Below are 9,817 nucleotides of genomic sequence, written 5' to 3'. Positions count from 1 at the left end.
ACTATTGTTATTCATTAATTGGAATTGTTTCATTTATCTGTTCACAAAGCAGTATTATGAACTATATCTGTAATGTTCTGAAAATTTCGTGTAGAAGTTTTTCTATCATCTTCAAATATAACCTTTATATATTATGCAAATGTTGTTATTTCTGAAATAATTATCATTGTGTGCGCTGTTTAATGTAGAATGATGGCCGATGAAAATAGAATCTGCAGTTCAAGTGCAAGAATAAAAAGAAAACTGATAATGCAGTAGAAGAGGATGAAAGCTACATACAAACATCAGAAGCGCATTGAAAACAAAATGCCAGATCGTACACCATTAGCTGATGTAACAACTGATTTTGTTAATCAAGATACATTGCATATGGAATCACAACTTCAATCTTCTGATATTAGATTCAGGAATGTTCAAAGAAATGTTACAGCCTCACGAAAGAAGCCTCAAAGTTTGCTTGACAAGTTTGAAAGCACTGTGAATAATGTGACTAACATACCAAGTCAATCATTTGTCAAGGGAATATACCAAGTCAATCATTTGTATTGGAAGATGTTGATGAACTAGAATCAGATTCAGATAAGTCTGAATCGCTTGGTCAAACAATAGAAGGTAATTTTATTTTGGAAATCAAATTAACAGTTCATCATTATTACTGATATGTTCATTATTATTAATTAAGCAGTCATTGATGAAGTACATGATAGGAACCATCAAAGCACGGAGGCTAATGCAAGATAAGTAATCTAAAAAGTTTTTCATGAACTTAATTGTTATGATATATGGGAAGTTGAACTAATAATTATATTAATTTTCAAATTGTATGGAGATATAGGAGATCTGATCTATTTTTGTCAGCATTGCAAAGCATATATGTGGTATCAAGAACGCATTGGCAAATCTCATCATATGATTAATCCGAACTTTCAGCTATGTTGCTCAAATGGAAAAGTTGAATTGCCAATGTTGAAAAAACCCCGGATGAGCTAAGTCAACTTTTAATTCAATCAGATTCAAAACAGAGCAGAACTTATCAGAAGAATATTAGAACATACAACATGATGTTTGCATTTACATCACCTGGAGCAAAAATTGACAATAAATACAACAATGGAGGTGGTCCACCAAATTTGAGAATCCAAGAACAATCATGCCACAAAATTGGTAGTCTTCTTCCAGCAATTGGACAACAGCCAAAGTTTGCTCAATTATATATTTATGATACTGAAAACGAGATACACAAAAGAATTCAATCTCTGAGGTACAATTCATTCGTCTTAACAATTGTTATTATATTATGTTGCATGTTTGTATTGATCTGAAATTCAATGTATGAACAACAATGATATTGATGCTGAAATTGTTATAACACTAACAAACATGCTAGATAAGTACAATGTGCACGCTAAATCTTTTCGTATGACAAGGGACAAATATGCGAAGCAGCCATGTCATGATCTTAAATTGAAACTTATTGCTGATAGGCAAAACGATGGACGTATATACAACATCCCCACCGTTTCAGAGGTTGTTGCATTAATAGTAGGAGATGTTGACACTGCATCTCCTAGGGATATTATTATGGAAAGCAAAACAGGAAAATTACAAAGAATAAACGAGTTGCACACAAGCTACTTGGGATATCAGTATCCGCTGCTGTTTCCCTATGGTGAAGATGAATATAGGCATGATATTAGTCATCGTGATTCTTTGGCACTCAAACGTAACCGCTTAACAATTAGGGAATGATTTTGTTTCAGAATTCAAACCCGACAATGTGAGCCAATGACCATCCTTAAATCAAGAAGATTATTCCAACAATTTGTTGTAGATGGATATACAATGATTGAGTCTGAAAGGCTATCATTCATCAGAAACAATCAGTCCAAGCTCAGGGTTGACAAATACAGTAAACTCTGCCAACCAAGCAATGATAGCTACACAGAAGCTTCACAGAAAGGAAAACGTTTTGTGCTTCCATCTAGCTTTGTTGGTGGTAGGAGATTTATGGATCAATTATATTTTGATGGGATGGCAATATGTGGTCATGTAGGATTCCCAGATCTTTTTGTAACTTTTACTTGCAATCCAAAATGGCCAGAGATTTCCAGAATATTGAACCCTTTAAAATTAACTCCTTCAGATAGGCCAGATATCATTGCAAGAGTTTTCAGAATCAAATTTGACCAACTATTATCATATTTAACAAAAAAGAACATATTGGGAAGGGTCATAACATGTCTGTATACTTCATATACTTAACTATTTACTTATTTCATTTAATTGATTATTCTAATCATGTAACTAATTTGTGATTGCAGACATGTATAGTATTGAATTCCAGAAACGTGGTTTGCCACATGCTCATTTGTTGTTATTTTTGCATCCATCAAGCAAGTACCCGACAGCCATGGATATTGACAAAGTAATCTTAGTTGAAATACCATGTGCCAAAGAAGATGTAGAATTGTATAACTGTGTAAAAGAACATATGATTCACGGCCCATGTGGAATCTCTAAGACATCATCTCCATGCATGAAAAATGGATCATGTTCTCGATTTTATCCAAAGAAATTTGAAGATACTACAACAATTTCAGAAGATGGTTTTCCTCATTATCGTTGAAGAAACAATGGTCTTAGCATTCTGAAGAATGATATTGCACTAGACAACCAATTTGTGGTTGCTTACAATCCTACCATATTAGTCAAATATCAGGCTCATGTCAATGTATAATGGTGCAACTGTTCTAATTCAATCAAGTACTTATTTAAGTACATCAATAAGGGCTATGATAGAATTACTGCTGCCATTGTTTCTAATGAGAAGCAAGATTTTTCAACTGATATTCCAAGGGATGGAATCAAATAATATATTGATTACAGATATATATCTCCATGCGAAGCATGTTGGAGAATATTTTCATTTCCAATTCATGGAAGAAATCCAGTTGTTGAACGATTGTTTTTTCATCTACCAGGCGAGCAATCAGTGTACTTCAAGGATGATGATGTCATTGATGAAATCATGGCAAAACCGACAGTTAGGGAGTCCATGTTTACGAGTTGGATGGAGTCCAATAAGAAATATTCATATGCAAGGGAACTAACATATCAACAATTTGTTACTAAGTATGTATATAATAAGAATCAAAGGTGTTGGAAACCAAGGACAAAAGGAAATACCATTGGAAGACTTATTTGGGTTCCCCCAGCAACTGGTGAACTTTTCTACCTAAGGAGGATGCTAAACATTGTTAAAGGTCCAATATCCTACATTGATCTGCGAACTGTTGAAAACATAACTTATCCTACATTTAGAGAAGCATGTGAAGCTTCTGGATTCTTGGCAGATGATAGAGAATATGTGATGAGTGTGTATTTTTGCCCTCATTTAATGTTTAATTCTGGGTATTTAATTGAATTTGTGTGCTTAAAGAGTGATTTAATTGATAATTTTGATAATTAGGCTGTTTGAGCTTGTGTGATAAAAATGTCTTAAAAGGTGATTTTTAGTTGCATAAATTATTTTTGGATATTTTAACGTTTGTTGATGCAGCTGAAGTTAAGATTAAGCTCATTCAAGATGGGAAAATAAATTGATTAAAGTTGCAAACCACCTTTAAATAAGACTGAAATTAGCAAGTTTTGGAAAAATCACTTCTGTACCCCTTAAATTACATATGCACTCCTAATATTTCTACACCCCTAATATTTCTATTTACACACTTCCTACCACTTAAATCCAACTCACTCAGATCAGGCCATGTGGCAATCCCTAACTTCTAAATCTGTCCAATTAAAACATTCCACGTGGGTTTAATCTCCACTAAAGAATCTGAGCCAATAACATGTTGCCACGTCATCATTTTCATCTCCACACAACCAGAAACCCTAGCCTCACATTCCATCACGGCAGCCACCATGGATCTCGCCGGCAACCGCCAATCTCGACAGCAGCAGGTTCACGCTCCACCAGCCATTGCAGAACCAGCAGCCACCGCAGCTCCAGCACGCACTAGATTCGCAAATCAGAGCGCATCTGCACTGCGAATCCTTCACACTGCATCTGCAACGCCTTTCCACCGTCAACTCGTAGGAGTTCTCCCACCTTCACACAACCATTTCCGCAACGCGAGTTCCTACAGCTTCCGTGAAGCCCGCAATGGCAGTTCGAACCTGCACCATTACCGTCAACCATCACCGCATCTGTTCGTCAATCGTCGGCCACTACAACACCTGCAACTGCGTCGCATCCACCATTAGCGCACCAGATCTGCACCACTTGCATAGCGAGCCACCGCAGCAGCGCACCTCACTAGAACCACCGTCATCCACGCACCATGAACGTCATTGCAGCGCACCTGAAATTGCGTCATCACGAGGCCAGTTTGAACCTCTAACATAGTGCACCAACAGATCGGCAGCCACACAAAACCATCACCTGCGACAACAACAACATTGGAAGCGGAAACCCTAATTTGGAAGAGAGAAGGAGCTGCCACGTGTCATTCTCCCAATGGACACTGAAATGGTCAAAGTTGGTCAAATGTGGTCAAAGCTGGTCAAACCGTCAACTCTGGTCAAAGACTAGTCAAAGGAGAGGGGTTTAACTGCAAATATTGATATTTTTGGATGTCTCTGCAAAATTGGACTACAGAATTGAAAATGGGCTATTTAGAAAATTAATACAAATATTATTTGGTGATAATTTATAAGATATATTTAAATAATTTATTTATTTAATTATATCATAAATTATTAACCAACTATATTTGTTAAATAGTCTATATCTCTCGAAATATCTTTGAATATTTATTTTTATCTTTATTTTAAAAGATATTTGAGAGGTTTTAGCAACAGAAAAGCCCAGTCCAATTCCTATATAAAGAGACCATGGGAGAAGTAGAAGAAAGAGCTTGAGACTTCGGAGTTTAGGAACCCTTAAGGGGGCCTAATTTCGTTTCCTTTCTCTCTCTATTCTTCTTTTATTTCTATTTTGTATTTCATGGAGTGCTAAACTTCTTGGGTTGATTCCATTGTAATTTCATTATGGATTCTGAGGTTAGAATGAAATAATTTCTCTGTTCTTTTTATTATTGTTGAGGTTTTAATTCATCTATGTCTTTTATCTTTGAATCACGTAAAAAGTAATGATTTTAAATCTATATGCATGTTGATCATATGAGTTCGAGGGTTTTTAAATTTAATTGAGACTTTACTTTGATTTTATTTAGAAACTTTCATGTGATTGAATGAGTTTTTACCAATAATTGAGACTTTACTTTGATTAAAGGTATTTACTCTAACTAAAATTAATTGAGATTTTACTTTGATTAATTAAGCTTTTTATTTGGTGAGGAGATAAAAGAATAGACATGATTAGGCATAGTAAATTTGATTGAGACTGTACTTTGGTTGAATTTACTATGGATAATCTAAAAGTTCTCACTTTTAATTGAGACTGTACTTTGGTTAAAAGTGAGAACGCCAACAAATTAATTGAGACTTTACATTGATTAATTTGTAAATCTATAACAATAATTAATTGAGCAATAATCTTTAGATAACCAATGATGAATCTATTTTGAAAAAGCAATGGAATCAATATATTTTCTTTACTATTGTTTTTATTTCTTTTTATCTTTTAAATTTTATTTCTATCTTTGCTTATCTTAATCCCCTATATTTTTATTATTTTATTTGACTAACTCTTTTGTATAGAGATTATAAGAACTAATTTGTTAAAAATCAATTTCGTGTTCGTTGGGAGATGACTTTGGGTTACTTTACCCTTACTATTCTATTGACTACTTTCTTAACAATACTGAAGTTGTTATAGATAAGTAGTATTAATTTGATCGCGTCAACGACATCGTTATCAATATGTCGAAGCTATCAAGGAAGCCAATGAATGGGGATTTGGAAACTTCTTGAGGAGATTATTCGTAATTATGCTCATGTCAAATAGTATCAACAAACCTGAAGAAGTTTGGAAGAAAACATGGGAAATGCTTTCTAATGGAATTCTATATAATGAAAGAATTATTGCACGAAATCCAGGTGAAATAGTTTTTAACAATATTAATCTCAATTTTGGATATGAAAGTATGTTAACTTAAGTTGTTTGTTGCAGGCCTCAACCTGAATTTGGAATTGTTGAAAAATTTGACTTTGATTGAAATTGAGAAGCTTTTATAGAACAATAAGAGATCATTAAAGGAATTTCCCTCCATGCCTTATCCTAATGATTTTGCAGTAAATTACTGTGGCAACCGATTAATGTATGATGAACTTGATTATAACAAGGATCATGAACTACATATCTTTCAATCAAATTTTACAAGTATGACAGGTTAGTCATTTCTTCTAAATATTTTTGCAATACAACTCATTGCAATTTATCTAAATTATTATTGATATGCAGATGAACAAAGACATATTTTCCAAAAGATTATAAATGCGGTGCATGATGAAAAAGGGGGTATGTTCTTTTTATATGGATATGGAGGAACTGGAAAAACATTTATGTGGAACACATTATCTTCTGCTCTTCGTTCTGAAGGAAAAATAGTTCTAACAGTTGCATCAAGTGGTATGGCTTCTTTGTTATTGCCTGGAGGTAGAACAGCTCATTCAAAATTTAAAATTCCAGTTCCAACACTTGAACACTCTGTCTGCAACATTACAAAAGGTAGTGAACTATCAGATTTCATGAAATTGACCAACCTCATAATTTGGATGAAGCACCAATGGCACACAAGTTTTATTTTGAGGCACTGGACCGAATTTTAAAAGATATCATGAAAGAACACAACAAATCAGATTTCGTTTTTGGTGCCAAAGTAATAGTATTTGGAGGGGATTTTAGACAAATTCTTCCTGTTATCCCTCAAGGAAGCATATCTGATATTGTTCATGCAACTATCAACTCATCCTATCTTTGGGAGCATTGCCAGATCCTGAACTTGACCAAAAACATGCGACTGTTACAACAATGATTGCACAGCTCTACTATTGCTGAAATTGAAGAGTTTTCTTCCTGGATAATCAAAATTGGTGATGGTTTACTGAATGAACCTAATGACGGCTTAGTAGATATAGAAATCCCTCCAGAATTTCTAATCAAGAACTACAAAGACCCTATCCAAGCTATAATCAATAGCACTTATCCACAACTACACCAAAAATTCAATGATGAGATGTTTTCTATATCAAGAGCTATTCTAGCCAGTCGAATTGAAATAGTGGATGAAATCAATAAATTTGTTTTGGATTCTATTCCAGGTGATGCTTAACTCATACTTATCATTTTTTCATACATTTGTCATATTTTAAAAGTTTAACAACTGTTATTCTTAAACTTTAGGTGAAGTAAAAGAATACCTCAACACAGACTGCATTGATACTTCAGATACCATGGACGTTGATGTATATGACGGTATTACACCAGAATTTTTAAATTCATTGAGAACATCAGGATTACCAAACCATAGTATAACACTCAAAGTTAGGACACCAATAATGCTTTTGAGATTAGATCAATCTGAAGGTCTTTGTAATGGAAGCAGATTAATAGTCACTAGACTAGCAAAGCATGTAATTAGTGCAAAAATTATAACTGGGAAAAACAAAGGAACAGAAGTTTACATCCCGCGTATGTCTATGTCCCCATCTCAGTCACCGTGGCCATTCAAGATGATTAGAAGACAATTCCCAGTCATGCTATCCTATGTTATGACCATAAACAAATCTCAAGGTCAATCTTTAGATTGTGTTGGATTGTATCTGCCTACACCAATTTTTAGTCATGGTCAGTTATATGTTGCAGCTTCCAGAGTTAAAAGCAAGTCAGGATTAAAGATTTTAATCCATGACACCGAGAATAACCCTATGACTGCTACCACAAATGTAGTTTTCAAAGAAGTTTTCAACAATGTGTAATTAACGATTGCATACCTGTTCTTTTTTTTGCTAAGCATGCATATGTGGAAAAGTTACAGAGTAAGAATGCTTAACTGATGTGCTTAAATATGATGTTCTGGCGTAATGTATAAATTTTTTGTCACAATGCCTTGCAGTAATAAATGAAGATGTGGTACTTTGATGTTATCCCTTGCATTTATCATGTCTGAACTGGCAATTACATTATGGTAAAATCGTATTGGGCATAGTGCATTAAATATGCAAACTGCCATACACCAACAAGAAAACAAGAATTAATTATATGCAAACATTCAACCAACTGATGTTTGTACTTATTACGGAAAACATCCTAATTCTTCGGTACCCTTGGGATAATATTCTCAAATAACTCCTGATGTAGGTTGATATAGCAATTCCTTATATAGAGTATTACTTTGCAGCCATATAATTAGCCCAATTGATATTGAATCTCTTTACTTGACACACCACCTTAAATATGTAGTTGACCTCCCACAATTTTCAGTTTAATAATGTTTTGAACCCCAACAAGACCTTGCAACGTCATATGAGCAGCCCAAGTAATACTGAATATTTAACTAAACACACTACCATAATTATCAAACGCACCTCCCAGATGTCTAATATTATTAATCAAATATGCTGATGCAAATGAAGATCCGTGTTCATTTATTAACAACTATCCATACTATATTAAATCCAACAAATTATGAACATTATAATTATTTATAAAATTGACTTTTTAAACATAAATATAAGTAATATTATATAGAAACAAATATAGAAGTTATTTTGTTTTTTATATTAACGTAATATTATAGTAAGTTAAATGCTAGAAACAAATGGTTAATTTGTTATACATAATAACAATAATATATGAAGTCAATTGTTCTTAGGTAATATTATTCCAAACTGGAATACTTATATTAATTTTCACTTGGAACCATTTTTATCGAGTAAAAGTTATATAGGTAAATAATGTTGTTTATGAAATCATATTAGCAATAAGAATACTAAGGTTTAAATATAGTTTTACTAATTATAAAATAATTTAATATTTGGTAATAATACTTTATATTTATTCAAAGTTTTCGCTAAATTAAATTTATATTAATTCAAATTTTTAACTTAATAAAAAAATGTACATAACGAAAGTTGAAACTTGGTATAATAATCACAAGGCACATGTACATATTTATGATTAAGTAGACATAGTCAATATAAATAAGCAGTTCTATATAAACATGTATATCAACATTCCAAAATACATTAATGTTGATATACTAAATATTTAACATCTACAGTTCATAAAAAAGAAACTTAAACTAAGTGTTCATAGGTCCTACGTAATACTTCGACAGACAAAATATTCAAAAGATTACAATAAGCTAATTCTTCAATATATGGATTACGCTATTTTCTTCATCCTCTACAACAAATCTTATCCGATCACCAGCAGCCAATCCATTTTCTTTGCAAAACTTCTTCCAACCACAGGTCAAGTAACACTCATAGGAACTTCTGCCCGTCCAACGTATTTTACAGTCCCAGAATTGAGATTGACCATTCGTCAGTGTGTAGCTCTTGCGTCCCTTGATCAAGCATTCTTTTGCAAATTTGGAATTCAGATACTACATTCGAAGAAAATATGTTAAGCCATCATAGATATGAATTCAAGTATAAAAACAGGACTATACATATCAGTCTTACCAAAGAAGATGCTTTAACATCATAATTGCTTAATACTTTCTCAAAATCAGGAGCAGCAACTGGAACTTGGTTGTTTGCAGCATTGCCCGAATCTCTGTTATAATCCATTTCTACTCCTTCGGCCGAGAATATCCTATGAAGAAATACATTGTTTCCTACATAG

The 9,817-nt window shown here is 33.3% G+C and overlaps 1 pseudogene; it reads left to right on the top strand.

The window, feature by feature from the left end:
• Positions 1 to 306: 306 nt before the first annotated feature.
• Positions 307 to 7,944, top strand: LOC114184583 (annotated as a pseudogene).
• The last annotated feature ends 1,873 nt before the right edge of the window (positions 7,945 to 9,817 follow it).

This window comes from Vigna unguiculata, chromosome 5, assembly GCF_004118075.2.
Source record: "Vigna unguiculata cultivar IT97K-499-35 chromosome 5, ASM411807v1, whole genome shotgun sequence".
NCBI lineage: Eukaryota > Viridiplantae > Streptophyta > Magnoliopsida > Fabales > Fabaceae > Vigna > Vigna unguiculata.
This window is presented reverse-complemented; position numbering and strand designations above follow the sequence as displayed.